The sequence below is a fragment of the Schistocerca gregaria genome, chromosome X (assembly GCF_023897955.1).
Source record: "Schistocerca gregaria isolate iqSchGreg1 chromosome X, iqSchGreg1.2, whole genome shotgun sequence".
Taxonomy (NCBI): domain Eukaryota; kingdom Metazoa; phylum Arthropoda; class Insecta; order Orthoptera; family Acrididae; genus Schistocerca; species Schistocerca gregaria.
The window spans coordinates 124,863,196-124,879,371 of NC_064931.1; positions in this window are offsets into that span (position 1 = coordinate 124,863,196).

Sequence of the window (16,176 nt, forward strand, 5' to 3'; positions counted from 1 at the left end):
TGCAGTCAATGCGACGCACGGTGGGGAACGAGTGACGTCATTGGAAACGAGTTATATGGATTGATGAACGACTTTACATCTCGTGGCATTCCAACGACAGTGTTTCAGTTTTACGATTGCCTAGAGAACGTTATCTGCGATCATGTGTAGTGCCAACAGGGGAGGTGGTGTCACGGTAAGTGTATGTCTTCCGTTTTTAGGGTGTAGTTCTCCCATTGCGCTTATGAAAAGGCTGAATGCGGAATGCATTGCGTGCTTCGTACTTTATAGGATCAGTTCAGAGGCAATGATTGCTTCAGTAGGACAATGCTCCTCACATAAAGTGCAGCTGTGAAGCAATGGTTTATGGACAACTACAATCCTGGAAAGGATTGGCCTAACCACAGTCCCAGCCTGAACCCATTGAAACGCGTTTGGGATGAGTTAGAAAGTCGATTTCTCTGTAGAGCCCAGCATCGAACTTCACCAACCTTGGTTTCGGATCTTCGGGAAGAATGGTCTGCCATTCCTCCACAGACTTGCAGACATCTCTTTGAAAGTGCCCCCGACAGGGTTCAACCCGTCATAAAGACGTAAGATGGACACACCCCATACTAAGTTCAGGGCACTTTTGATCAGATAATGTATATGGCAAACTTCTTGCACCTATGTTTCAACAAATAAATACTTTCATGCACGGATAGCCCCAAACCATTCGTATCCTCTCATACCACTTTACCACTAACATAAAAATTACGTAAATGGATATGAAAACGTTTTCGTTTAGTTAAAAACGTAAATGAAACCTAAAATGACTGTGGGACGTAACAACCAAAACTGAGCGTAATTGTAACTGAGAAACAAATTTTGTATGATACCATATTTGCGCATGAATCAGTATTTAGCTGTAAGGGCCAAATCAAGTGCATTTACTTAAGGGTGAGCCTCTCCAAACTTTAACCACACCCGGAATTCCCGTAAAATATAGGAAATAAGACCCATCCGCTAGACTGAGTGACTTGCAGTAGTTAAGTCTCTTGACCCACATTCGGGAAATCAGACGTTTTGATTCCTCTCGTCGATTTACATTTAGGTTTTACCTAAATGGATTACCTGAAAGATTTCTGTAGAAAGTTCACGGTCGATTTCCTCCCAGTCCGTGCCTTTTCTCAGGCTGTAATTACCTCGTCATTGACACCCGAATTTCCTTTGATTCTGTCTGGCCGCTAACTCAGGAAAAACTGGTAACTATGGTAACGTTAATGATAATAATAATGAACGAGTTAGTGATGTAGTAAATGTTTATCCGTTATATAAACATATTTTAGATTTTATAGTAGAACAGGAGCTTCTGCACAAATTCATGAACTACGATGTGATGAAAAAGCTGCATTCACCTCATTTGGTTTTGCTTGACTTACCGATGTCGTTTTAATAGCTTGCTATTTAATTATTGTTCTTTACCGTTATTCAGACTAGATAATTTGTAAGACAAGAATATATTAGAAACCTTATCGTTAAATACGTTAGCCTTACACAGACACAGGTTTCCCTGTTCGTTACCAATTTCTTCCTAATTTATGTTGCACACTGAGCCAGACTGCTTGCCATTAAAAAAACTAACCACTTCACTTTGAATGACTGAAACTACATATTTACTATGGTTTTCATTCTTTTCATATTAAACGCTGCTATAGGTGAACCAATTTTTCCAGTGTCTTGGGTGTGATATGATTTGCGAGGAAAACAAAGACATAATTAGCATAATTAATACCCACCAGTGAAAAAAACGGCACGATTCAATTCTTCATTATAAGAATGTGGAGAAATGTAGGGTCCCCCTGAATAGGTCAGGCGTGCACTACACGCCGGAAGCGGCTACAAGGGTAGCGGAGTGCGTGTGGAGTGCACATGGGGTTTTTTAGGTTAGAGAATTCCCTCCCTAGGACCGACAAGACGCCTCCTGAGACGCGGCAAGGTAGGAGTAGGCAAAATGCAACAGGGAATAACTATATTAATGTGTTAATAGTAAACTGCAGGAGTGTCTATAGAAAGGTCCCAGAACTGCTCTCATTAATAAACGGTCACAACGCCCATATAGTACTAGGGACAGAAAGTTGGCTGAAACCAGACGTAAACAGTAATGAAATCCTAAACTCAGATTGGAATGTATCCCGCAGAGACAGGCTGGACAGTGAAGGGGGAGGCGTGTTTGTAGCGATAAGAAGTGCAATAGCATCGAAGGAAATTGACGGAGATCCGAAATGTGAAATGATTTGGGTGAAGGTCGCGGTTAAAGCAGGTTCCGACATGGTAATTGGATGTCTCTATAGGCCCCCGGGCTCAGCAGCAGTTGTGGCTGAGCACCTGAAGAATAATTTGGAAAATGTTTCGAGTAGATTTCCCCACCGTGTTATAGTTCTGGGTGGAGATTTTAATTTGCCGGATATAGACTGGGAGACTCAAACGTCCATAGCGGATGGCAGGGACAAAGAATCCAGTGAAATTTTTTTAAGTGCTTTATCTGAAAACGACCTTGAGCAGTTAAACAGAGAACCGACTCGTGGCGATAACATATTAGACCTTCTGGTGACAAACAGACCCCAACTATTTGAAACAGTTAATGCAGAACAGGGAATCAGCGATCATAAAGCGGTTACTGCATCGATGATTTCAGCCGTAAATAGAAATATTAAAAAAGGTAGGAAGATTTTTCTGTTTAGCAAAAGTGACAATAAGCAGACTACAGGGTACCTGACGGCTCAACACAAAAGTTTTGTCTCAAGGACAGATAGTGTTGAGGATCAGTGGACAAAGTTCAAAACCATCGTACAATATGCGTTAGATGAGTATGTGCCAAGCAAGATCGTAAGAGATGGAAAAGAGCCACCGTGGTACAATAACCGAATTAGAAAACGGTTGCGGAAGCAAAGGGAACTTCACAGCAAACATAAGCATAGCCAAAGCCTTGCAGACAAACAAAAATTACGCGAAGCGAAATGTAGTGTGAGGAGGGCTATGCGAGAGGCGTTCAGTGAATTCGTTAGTAAAGTTCTATGTACTGACTTGGCAGAAAATCCTAAGAAATTTTGGTCTTATGTCAAAGTGGTAGGTGGATCAAAACAAAATGTCAAGACACTCTGTGACCAAAATTGTACTGAAACAGAGGATGACAGACTAAAGGCCGAAATACTAAATGTCTTCTTCCAAAGCTGTTTCGCAGAGGAAGACCGCACTGTAGTTCCTTCTCTAGATTGTCGCACAGATGACAAAATGGTAGATATCAAAATAGACGACAGAGGGATAGAGAAACAATTAAAATCGCTCAAAAGAGGAAAGGCCGCTGGACCTGATGGGATACCAGTTCGATTTTACACAGAGTACGTGAAGGAACTTGCCCCCCTTCTTGCAGCGGTGTACCGCAGGTCTCTAGAAGAGCGTAGCATTCCAAAGGATTGGAAAAGGGCACAGGTCATCGCCGTTTTCAAGAAGGGACGTCGAACAGATGTGCAGAACTATAGACCTATATCTCTAACGTTGATCAGTTGTAGAATTTTGGAACACGTATTATGTTCGAGTATAATGACTTTTCTGGAGACTAGAACTCTAGTCTGTAGGAATCATCATGGGTTTCGAAAAAGACGGTCGTGTGAAACCCAGCTCGCGCTATTCGTCCACGAGACTCAGAGGGCCATAGACACGGGTTCACAGGTAGATGCCGTGTTTCTCGACTTCCGCAAGGCGTTGGATACAGTTCCCCACAGTCGTTTAATGAACAAAGTAAGAACATATGGACTATCAGACCAATTGTGTGATTGGATTGAGGAGTTATTAGATAACAGAACGCAGCATGTCATTCTCAATGGAGAGAAGTCTTCCGAAGTAAGAGTGATTTCAGGTGTGCCGCAGGGGAGTGTCATAGGACCGTTGCTATTCACAATATACATAAATGACCTGGTGGATGACATCGGAAGTTCACTGAGGCTTTTTGCACATGATGCTGTGGTGTATCGAGAGGTTGTAACAATGGAAAATTGTACTGAAATGCAGGAGGATCTGCAGCGAATTGACGCATGGCGCAGGGAATGGCAATTGAATCTCAATGTAGACAAGTGTAATGTGCTGCGAATACATAGAAAGATAGATCCCTTATCATTTGGCTACAAAATAGCTGGTCAGCAACGGGAAGCAGTTAATTCCATAAATTATCTGGGAGTACGCATTAGGAGTGATTTAAAATGGAATGATAATATAAAGTTGATCGTCGGTAAAGCAGATGCCAGACTGAGATTCATTGGAAGAATCCTAAGGAAATGCAATCCGACAACAAAGGAAGTAGGTTACAGTACGCTTGTTCGCCCACTGCTAGAATACTGCTCAGCAGTGTGGGATCCGTACCAGTTAGGGTTGATAGAAGAGATAGAGAAGATCCAACGGAGAGCAGCGCGCTTCGTTACAGGATCATTTAGCAATCGCGAAAGCGTTACGGAGATGATAGATAAACTCCAGTGGAAGACTCTGCAGGAGAGAAGCTCAGTAGCTCGATACTGGCTTTTGTTAAAGTTTCGAGAACATACCTTCACCGAAGAGTCAAGCAGTATATTGCTCCCTCCTACGTATATCTCGCGAATAGACCATGAGGATGAAACCAGAGAGATTAGAGCCCACACAGAATCATACTTACAATCCTTTCCACGAACAATACGAGACTGGAATAGTAGGGAGAACCGATAGAGGTACTCAGGGTACCCTCCGCCACACACCGTCAGGTGGCTTGCTGAGTATGGATGTAGATGTAGATGGTACTTTGTGAGGTGGTTGGTAGATTGCTATATCGGTTAGAGCACTCGACTCTAATAAACAAAGAGCATAAGCAAACACAAAGATCTGGAATTAAGTTACTAGGATAGGTAACACATTACAACGGTGTAGATAAAACCTGAAGGAACTGCACAAGGAGAGAATTAGGTGTGGTGTCAATATTGGAAAAATAACTGTACATTCCAAAATTCTATGGAAAGTAAATGGTATTTGAGTGCAGGGGACTAGGATTCCAAAGATAATCCATGGTTGCAAATGCTTAGGGAGATGATCTGTGAAAAGGCATATGTCAAATCACTGGAATATGCATTTGCAGCCCCTGGAAAGCCTGACGAAGCAGAAAAAGAACACAAAGGAGAAAAATTCTAAACTATTTACATGTAAAGTCACCGGACAAATTATTAGTCAGCCCTAAACAGAGCACATCGTGGCTTTTGAGAGTTGCAGGTGTTGTAGGAGTGGTACCAGATAGCCATGAGACCCTACACTGGTAATGTTATCCAGGTCAGTGGTGTAGTGTGAATATACCAGTCAGTTGTACGGAATCAGAGCAGTAGGATAGTCGACGTCACAGAATGAAAGAACTGAACGGTCGTAATTCGAGATCATGGCCATACCGTGAGTGAAGATAAATGGTGCGTTTTATCAGTGCAGACAGCCTATCGTGGCCTCAAGGAATGACGTACCGGTCGAAGCCAAGTAACATAAGAACAGTGGTCGCAAGAAGACACGTGTGACACGCCTTATGAACGACAATATGTTTCAAAACCGACAGTAATTTGCTGCTGTCAGTGAATGCAGGTCAGTTTTAATTAGTTTCCAAGCGAACATTTTGAAGGGAACTGCAGTTAAAGGGCAATAGAAGGCGGGTACCACGAAAAATGCAACTGCCCACAGAGGCTCATAAAGCTCCAAGTCTTCAAAGCACCCAACAACACAGAACTGAGCAATAGGTGGCTGTAGGCGTACAGCCTTGCTTGATAAACGGCGATGTAGCCTATTTTGAAATGATGAAAGGCATCAAGTATACCAACGGCTTGATGAGACGTTTAATCCATAATATATGGATGGTATGGTTGAGGTGGGAGGTCGTTCTATGGTGTCTGGGATCCTTCTTGTACTGTTACTCTGGTCCACTGATTCAGGAACTTTATTTAAACATTCTCAAGGACAAAGTGTTTCTCTTTTCTGTACGTTGTGGACACTCCCGTCTTTCATCGTGGAACACTCACGTTAACAGAGCTGCACGCATAAGGTTTGACGAACACTCAGGCATCCTGTCCTTCCACGGCTGTTCTGCAAACTCAACAGGTCAGACGTAGCAATCAGTTTATCTTAAACTTCTTATTTGCAGTGTTTGAACGGGCTCCAGACATAAAGCCTGTTGCGTTTCAGATGAGGAAGATGCGCAGACGCGGGCTCGGCCACCGGGCAGCCTCTGTATTGATCGACCGCGAGGCAGCTCACGCGTATCGCGACTTCTGATTCGCTCACTTGCCGTTCAGCACAGCAAATACTGCATAGATTTAGGAAATAATTTTTACCTCTTCAGTTACCTTTGGCGAAAATCTGTTACCTTTTCAGCAGCATGCTGCCATAATCAGTTGCATTACAGTTACACTTATTTTTGTTACTGTATAGTAGTTCTTTTCCTCACTTTTCATGTTAAATTTAAATGCTTTATAATCCTCTGCACTATAAGCACTTTTGCGTACTACCTAGTAACGGATTCTGAGGACTTGTTTTTGTATATATTTCTTCTAATGCTTGTTGTCAACGGGGACAGTTGAAAATGAGTGCTCCGACCGGGACTCGAACCTGGGATCTCCTGCTTACATAGTAGACGCTCTATCCATCTTTTTTATTTTTTTATCTAATTTTTATTTTACATTGTTCGTTGAATTTTGTACGGGGCGGATGTCCGCTGACACCCATTAAGGTTCTTCGTTGAACCATTTACTCAGTTTTTTTGTTACAAAGGGGAGCTAACCCTCTGGCCGAACACGCTGAGCTACCGTGCGGCGACCCATCTGAGCCACCGAGGGCACAGAGGATAGTGCGACTGCAGGGATTTATCCCATGCACGCTCCCCGTGACACCCACATTCCCAACTCAGTGACCACACACTACGTTCGTAGTGTCCCTGCCCATTACACTCATTACTTGTGGCAGACAATCTTACCGAGTCCAGTTAGAGTTCGGGCAATGCGTGTGCATCCAGCACAGAAGAAGAAGGTCAATGGCCATTTAGCCTTAACTGTATGAAGAAGGTATCTGTTCTTTCGGACGTTTCCGAAAGAACAGATCTGCTCTTTCTTATAGTCTTTATAGCAAGAATAATCAATAAATTTAAGGATTTGTTAATACTTATATGTATCTGGAATTTATTTTAAAACTTTTGGTTTTTAACAAAATTCACTTTTTGTAATATTTTTTTAATTCTAGATAGTTAACTTTAAATTCTTAGTAATTCACTTCAAATTATAATATAACGGAGAGGTAGCTGTTATATTCTATTTAAAATTATGTACTTGAATTGAATTTTTGGTAATTCTGTTAAAATTATAAGGTTCTGAAATGTAGCTGAAATTTTTTGGTTTTAAAAAATTATGTATTTTAACAACTTTATTTAATGAATTAATTTCCTTATTATTCACAAAATTTTAAAATTTTTAAAGTAGCTGGAAAGTAGTACAGCACCCCTCCTTTCTTATCTATTTGAAAAGACCCATTTATATTGAAAAAATATTTTCTATTATATAATTTTTAAGAAAATTAATCAGTGAGAGAAATAAAAAAGTTATAACTTGTTTTACTGAGTTTTTGTTTTTCTTTTCTGTACAGCCAATAAAATAGAGGTAATAATGAGGTGATTTGAAACATTTATATCTGATTTCATGTTTGAAATATATTCGCTGCTTTCTTGTTTTCACTAATTATTTCGAGTATATAGTGTTTATATATTCTGGTTCAATTTCCAAGAAAATAAAAAATCGCGGAATTTCAAGAAACTATCATAGAATTTGACTGAAAATTTGATGAAAAGATAGGTAAATGGTTGTTCATCAAAAATTGTTTCGAAAAAACTCCTTTACTACTTTAAGTGTCTCATTTCCTAATCTAATTCCCTCAGCATCACCCGATTTAATTTGACTACATTCCATTATCCTCGTTTTGCTTTTGTTAATGTTCATCTTATATCCTCCTTTCAAGACACTGTCCATTCCGTTCAACTGCTCTTCCAAGTCCTTTGCCGTCTCTGACAGAATTACAATGTCATCGGCGAACCTCAAAGTTTTTACTTCGTCTCCATGAATTTTAATACCTACTCCAAATTTTTCTTTTGTTTCCTTTACTGCTTGCTCAATATACAGATTGAATAACATCGGGGAGAGGCTACAACCCTGTCTCACTCCTTTCCCAACCACTGCTTCCCTTTCATGCCCCTCGACTCTTATGACTGCCATCTGGTTTCTGTACAAATTATAAATAGCCTTTCGCTCCCTGTATTTTACCCCTGCCACCTTTAGAATTTGAAAAAGAGTATTCCAGTCAACATTGTCAAAAGCTTTCTCTAAGTCTACAAATGCTAGAAACGTAGGTTTGCCTTTTCTTAATCTTTCTTCTAAGATAAGTCGTAAGGTCAGTATTGCCTCACGTGTTCCAACATTTCGACGGAATCCAAACTGATCCTCCCCGAGGTCTGCATCTACCAGTTTTTCCATTCGTCTGTAAAGAATTCGCGTTAGTCTGTCAGCACCTGCTTTCTTTGGGATTGGAATTATTATATTCTTCTTGAAGTCTGAGGGTATTTCGCCTGTCTCATACATCTTGCTCACCAGCTGGTAGAGTTTTGTCAGGACTGGTTGTCCCAAGGCCGTCAGTAGTTCTAATGGAATGTTGTCTACTCCGGGGGCCTTGTTTCGACTCAGGTCTTTCAGTGCTCTGTCAAACTCTTCACGCAGTATCGTATCTCCCATTTCGTCTTCATCTACATCCTCTTCTATTTCCATAATATTGTCCACAAGTACATCGCCCTTGTATAAACCTTCTATGTACTCCTTCCACCTTTCTGCCTTCCCTTCTTTGCTTAGAACTGGGCTGCCATCTGAGCTCTTGATATTCATACACGTGGTTCTCTTCTCTCCAAAGGTCTCTTTAATTTTCCTGTAGGCAGTATCTATCTTACCCCTAGTGAGATAAGCTTCTACATCCTTACATTTGTCCTCTAGCCATCCCTGTTTAGCCATTTTGCACTTCCTGTCGATCTCATTTTTGAGACGTTTGTATTCCTTTTTGCCTGCTTCATTTACTGCATTTTTATATTTTCTCCTTTCATCAATTAAATTCAATATCTCTTCTGTTACCCAAGGATTTCTAGCAGCCCTCGTCTTTGTACCTACTTTATCCTCTGCTGCCTTCACTACTACATCCCTCAGAGCTACCCATTCTTCTTCTACTGTATTTCTTTCCCATATTCCTGTCAATTGTTCCCTTATGCTCTCTCTGAAACTCTGTACAACCTCTGGTTCTTTCAGTTTATCCAGGTCTCATCTCCTTAATTTCCCACATTTTTGCAGTTTCTTCAGTTTTAATCTACAGGTCATAACCAATAGATTGTGGTCAGAGTTCACATCTGCCCCTGGAAATGTCTTACAACTTAAAACCTGGTTCCTAAATCTCTGTCTTACCATTATATAATCTATCTGATACCTTTTAGTATCTCCAGGGTTCTTCCACGTATACAACCTTCTTTCATGATTCTTAAACCAAGTGTTAGCTATGATTAAGTTGTACTCTGTGCAAAATTCTACTAGGCGGCTTCCTCTTTCATTTCTTAGCCCCAATCCATATTCACCTACTATGTTTCCTTCTCTCCCTTTTCCTACACTCGAATTCCAGTCACCCATTACTATTAAATTTTCGTCTCCCTTCACTATCTGAATAATTTCTTTTATTTCAATGTACATTTCTTCAATTTCTTCATCATCTGCAGAGCTAGTTGGCATATAAACTTGTACTACTGTAGTAGGTGTGGGCTTCGTATCTATCTTGGCCACAATAATGCGTTCACTATGCTGTTTGTAGTAGCTTACCCGCATTCCTATTTTCCTATTCATTATTAAACCTACTCCTGCATTACCCCTATTTGATTTTGTGTTTATAACCCTGTAGTCACCTAACCAGAAGTCTTGTTCCTCCTGCCACCGAACTTCACTAATTCCCACTATATCTAACTTTAACCTATCTATTTCCCTTTTTAAATTTTCTAACCTACCTGCCCGATTAAGGGATCTGACATTCCACGCTCCGATCCGTAGAACGCCAGTTTCCTTTCTCCTGATAACGACATCCTCCTGAGTAGTCCCCGCCCGGAGATCCGAATGGGGGACTATTTTACCTCCGGAATATTTTACCCAAGAGGATGCCATCATCATTTAATCATACAGTAAAGCTGCATGTCCTCGGGAAAAATTACGGCTGTAGTTTCCCCTTGCTTTCAGCCGTTCGCAGTACCAGCACAGCAAGGCCGTTTTGGTTAATGTTGCAAGGCCAGATCAGTCAATCATCCAGACTGTTGCCCCTGCAACTACTGAAAAGGCTGCTGCCCCTCTTCAGGAACCACACGTTTGTCTGGCCTCTCAACAGATACCCCTCCGTTGTGGTTGCACCTACGGTACGGCCATCTATATCGCTGAGGCACGCAAGCCTCCCCACCAACGGCAAGGTCCATGGTTCATGGGGGGAGGGTGAAAATTGGTAATGCTATTAAATAACCTACAATGACTGTTTTTTCCTTGTGATTTTCTGACATTCTTTTTTTTTTAGAAAACTGCGCCAGAACATGCCAACTATATATATTTACTCACACTATCTTTTAGATTCACTCATGGAGTGCAGCATTCACCATGTGGGAGAATTATCAATTTGTTTATACCGCAAATTGCACCTAAAGTCAAGTTACAATTTTCTTATACATTCCAGAAATACTTCTACATCTACATCAACATCGATACCGTGCAGTGCACCTTATGGGGCCAGGCGGAGGGCATCCCCATACCGCTACCAATCATTTCCTTTCCTGTTCCATTCGCAAATAGAGCGAGGGATGTATAAGTGTCTATATGCCTCCGCATGGGGCACAATTTCTCGCATATTATCTTCGTGGTCCTTACGCGCATAATATGTTGGAGGAAACAATTGTTGTGCAGTCAGTTTCAAATGCCGGTTTTCTAAATTTTATCAATAGTATACCACGAAAAGAAGATCGCCTTCCCTCCAGGGATTCCCATTTGAGATCTCGAAGATCTCCGTAACACTTGAGTGTTGTTCCAACCTACCATCTAGCATCCCGCCTCTGAAATGCTTCAATGTCTTGCTTTAATCTGACCTAGTACGGATTCCAAGCACTCATGCAGTACTCAAGGTCGCACTAGCATCCTACATGCGGTATCCTTTAGAAATAAACCACACTTTCCTATCATTCTCCCAAGAGACCATTCGCTTTTTCTACTGCAATCCTCGCATACTCGTTCTGTGTCATATCGCTTTGCGACGTTTCGCCCAGATATTTAAACGACAAGACTGTGTCAAACAGGACACTAATAATGTATCCGATTTCTACATTTAGAGCTAGCTACTATTCAACACAACAAATAGGAATTTTGTCTAAATCATCTTGTGTCCTCCTACAGTCACTCAACTTAGACACCCTACCGTACACCACAGCATCATCAGCAAACAACCGCACATTACCCTGTGCCCCAAATCATTTAAGTATGTAGAGAACAACGGTGGTCCTATCACATTTCACTGGGACACCTCTGACGATACCCTTGTCTCTGATGAACACTGGCCATCGAGGACAACACACTTGGTTCTATTAGTTAAGAAGTCTTCGAGCCACTCACATATCTGTGAACCTGTTCCATATGATCGTATCTTCTTTGACAGAATGCAATGGCGTACCATGTCAAATGAAAATATGGCAATATAGAAATATGGAAGTTGCCTGTTGCTCTTCATCCATAGTTCACAGTGCATCACGTGAGAAAAGGGCTGGCTGAGTTTCACTCGAGCGATGCTTTCTAAAATCATGCTGATTCGTTGACATAAGCTTCTCGACCTCAAGAAAATTTATTATGTTCGAAATGGGAATATGTTGAAGCTTTCTGCAGCAAACCGACGTTAGTGATATTGTTATGCAATTTTGTGGCTACGTTTTTTTGCCCTTCTTTTAAGCAGAAGCCACCTGCGCTTTCTTCCAGTCGCTTTGGTCTTTGCTATGGGCGAGAGATTCGCGATTAATGCAAGACAATGCCGTAGAGTACTCTGAAAAACCAAACTGGGATTCCATCCGAATCTGGTGACTTATTTGTTGCCCACTCCTTCAGTTGTTTCTCTACGCCAGGAATGTTTATTACTGTGTCGTCCAAACGGGAGTCTGTTCGATTGACAAAGGACGGTATGTTTGTACGGTTCACCTGCGTGAACTATTTCTTGAACATGAATTTCAAAATTTCGGCTTTTGTTTTGCTGTATTCAGTTGCCACACCAGACTGGTCAATAAGAGACTGGATAGAAGCCTTAGACCACTTAGCGATTTTACGTAGCACGAGAATTTCTCGGGTTCCCTGGCAGATCTTTTGCTAAGGTATGACACTGGTAGTAGGCGTATGCTTCGTGCTTAAATCTTTTCACGGACTCATAAATCTATACTAAACTTCAGATACGAGTTGTGCCTATCGACTTAAAACCACCGACCATATGTTTCATATATGACTCCGATATGACAGGAGAGTCACAATGTCATAGTACTTGCTTCATATAGAGTAGTGCTACGTTATTTACAATTAGTTTTCGTTTTTTCAAATGGTTAAAATGGCTCTGAGCACTATGGGACTTAACTTCTGAGATCATCGGTCCCCTAAAACTTAGAACTACTTAAACCTGACTTACCTAAGGACATCACACACATCCATGCCCGAGGCAGGATTCGAACCTGCGACCGTAGCAGCAGCGCGGTCCCAGACTGTAGCACCCATAACCGCTCTCGTTTTTTTTTTTCATATTAATGATATACAATGACTCTGGTTATCTACCTAGTGTTGTACAGACTCACTATTATTAACAGAATGACAAATAAATTACACAGATTGTTGAAAAAGTGATATGGAAATTTTTCACAGAACAAGCAATTTCACATACTTTGTGTGCAGTTAATAGGCTGACGTACTGGAAAAACCACTTCAGAATGAAGAACGAAAGCCGGCCGGAGTGGCCGTGCGGTTCTAGACGCTACAGTCTGGAGCCGAGCGACCGCTACGGTCGCAGGTTCTAATCCTGCCTAGGGGCATGGATGTGTGTGATGTCCTTAGGTTAGTTAGGTTTAAGTAGTTCTAAGTTCTAGACGACTGATGACCTCAGACGTTAAGTCTCATAGTGCTCAGAGTCATTTGAACCATTTGAAGAACGAAATATGGGTAGTTCACGTAACAAATGAGGAGGTATTGAACAGAACTGAGGAGAAAGGAAATTTGTGCTATAATCTGTCTAAAAGAAAGGATGTTTTTGCTAGCACAGTGTTTGATGAGTAGATTTTACGAGTAATTCATGAAAATGTTTCAGGATGTCTCAGTTTGATCCGGGAATATTTCACCACAGTGGACAAATAAAAACCGAAAACTGACGATTATGTAAATTGTATCTTGCAAATCACGTGAACAGCCGTCTGATGATGAACTTGCAGTTCGAAACCGATTACGGCGCTATTTACTTAAATAAATAGCAGTATTAATAGTGGCTGGTTGCTGTCTTCTTCTTTGTAAGCATCAACCTACATTAATTGTACACAGTCCACGGTCTCACTATGTCAGTTTTAGACAAAATACCATCATTTTATCCTTTAGGATGGCCCTTGGCGATTTGCACTTTAGGGAATAAATTTCTATCTTTGAAGGAGATTAATACTGCTGCTTTTCTTGGCAAGGTGAAGCATTTATAGATTTTTTGCTATTTCTGCCACTTGATGCCCACCTTTAGAAACATGAAAGTCAAAGGTCGGTATGTTTAGACATTTAACGAAGAGTTCCCCCAGTTCGTTGTATACTAAAATTTCTTCCTGTTTGGCCTATGTATATCTTCGGGCGTGAACTGCAGTTAAGCCTCGTCGATTACATGGCTTACTTTTGGTTTGAATACTATATATTATTTTGTTCTTTACTTCATTGTTAGTGTAAAATCTCACTACGCTGTCCCTTCCTTGTGAAATGTGTGCTACTTTGTATACCCTTCCCAAATATAGCATGCGCTTATATTTTCTGTTAACGGTTTTGTGGTGTTATTTGCTGTTGGTTTTTATTTGTTATTGCTTATGTGGGAAGTAATTTTAACATTTAACTCATCAGTTGATTTTACACTGTATTTTGGACTGTATCCATTCTCATGTACAACGCATAAATCAGTGGCAAACAGAGTTCACACGTACTCAGTGTTTCCAAGTTCACTGCGAGATCCCTACTCGACCCATATGACGGCCTCTTGAATCACTACATTTTCTACCTAATAGCGATGATTGATGCACATATTGATTTCTGTTATACAGTTGAACTCAACAGGAGCCCTGAAAATTTAAGGTGAGAAAGCTACTGAATTATAATAAGTTTTAAGGTTTTATTTTTCATCATGTAGCTGGTCAGTTATTCATCATTTGTCCATACGTGGTTCGAGCATTTGAGTTTTCTGCCTTTAACGTTTCTACAAAAGAGACGTTGCTATAATGGCATCATTATTCCTATGCACTCTGTCATAACTGGGTATAGCTACGGTTTCACATGACTGAGTCTTGTAGCATTTTAAAAGAGGCAGGATAGACCTTAATCTAAACGCATTGACCAATTTCTGCTCCTAATTAATTACAGTGTTAATCACTAAAGACGCAAGCTTTACTGGAAAATGAACTATGTGACCCAAAAGTTTCGGACATTCTACTCAATGCTTATCTAATATAGATATATTGATATTTGATAGATAGATATTTGGTATTGAAATACGATGTGGAAAGGCGTATAGAAAATTTGGTACAGCCGTTACATTTCGAGCCGGGGTTTCAACGTGAAACCGTGAATCTATCACAGCAAGTAGTTTATATGTTAGTTATATTTCTCAAGGTCAGAATAAAATTCTGTGTAAACCGCCTAACTGGAATGGTTTTATTGTCCTTTGTGTATAACAACATCTTGCGAACACTGAGAGCTGTGTGTTTAAGTACATGTGCTAAATGTTGGTGAGTACACAAATCAGTGAAAATTCCCATTTTTTTTCAGCTCTTACTCATCGTCTGATGAGCGCCTGCACGTTTCACTGTATAAAAAATGATTGGTTGGATATGGTGATTCATTTTACTGTAGCATTTCCATTGATAATTACCTCTTGCTGTTCACAGTTAATCTCATTTATTCTGTAATTTTAGAAAGAAATCGAAGTTGAAAAATGATATTTCCTTATTAATTATTTATTATCTTTCAATTCTATCTCTATGTGAAAATTGATGGAAAGTTCCATGGTGCTTGCATTTCTTTCTACCATCCGTAACAGCGAGATACAGCAGTCGTGTAGCAAAGGTTATGCAGACCGTCTATAGAAAACTGAAATAACGTACGTCTCATTTTCTTTTTCCTTCTGCTGATGATACGAAAATTTCGTTCATCATTGCATGAAATCCTCGACTACGTGTTTTATCATCATATATTTTAAAAATATATAAATCACATTTTGTTTACCTTGTTACGTCTAGAATGATATAAAAACATGTATGTAATGCAATGAAACTGCGTAACCGTTCGCATCGCTATATTTTCTTTGGTACATCAATAATTTTTTCAGAGTATACACGTTCTATTCCACGTGATAGCGAAGAAAACGTTTCGCAGAATGGTTCCTGAGTACACGTTATGCAGTAGTTTATAATGTAAAAATGATGTTGCGTTAAACGACTTACTAAAAGTTTAGTTGCTCTACGTGCTTCATTGGACGCGATCCCTCCGTTCTCTCGTGCCTGAGATTCCTTTAGTTTCAGTATACGACAAAAATTCGCTTACGAAGACCAATAATTTGGGAACGACTAAAGAAAATGGCTTTAAAATCCTCTAAAGTCTTTTGTTCATTTACTTAAGTAAGTGTAGATCACTAGCATGGTGTTAGTGGATAATTTTAATGATTTACTCGTCCCATCTCGTTCTGAAAGACCGGTGAGTTCTATATTGCTTCCATTTTTTCGTGCGTTGAACGTCTCGCTAATAGTCGGCTGTTAAGAACTGATCACTATTAATTTCATGTCTTTTTCTTGTCCTTTTAAGTATAAAATATACATAGATA